The sequence below is a fragment of the Meleagris gallopavo genome, chromosome 25 (genome assembly GCF_000146605.3).
Source record: "Meleagris gallopavo isolate NT-WF06-2002-E0010 breed Aviagen turkey brand Nicholas breeding stock chromosome 25, Turkey_5.1, whole genome shotgun sequence".
Lineage (NCBI taxonomy): Eukaryota > Metazoa > Chordata > Aves > Galliformes > Phasianidae > Meleagris > Meleagris gallopavo.
The window spans coordinates 5,258,384-5,258,708 of record NC_015035.2 but is presented as its reverse complement, the minus strand read 5'-3'; positions in this window follow the sequence as shown (position 1 = coordinate 5,258,708).

Below are 325 nucleotides of genomic sequence, written 5' to 3'. Positions count from 1 at the left end.
GGCCATCCTATGATTCTATCTCAGTGAAACCAATAAACTCACAAGCCTTCCTACACAGAAAATTCAGCAGAGGAGTTTGCTTTGAGTCTGGGTATCTAGGGGTAGAAGCCCTGCCCCAAGGCAAGAGGTTGAGGGATTAACAGAAAGTTCATGGCATGGGCCCAGCTGTCCCAAGGAGTGGAAAAACAGCAGGGAGTATTGCAATACTGAAAGAGACACACCATGATGCCTTGGGTTGCAGTTAGCACATACAAGCTGCTGGCCCTTAGGGGCTTGGGGATTTTCCTTCCCTGTAGAAGATGCCTGCTGCAACATACCTCTTACA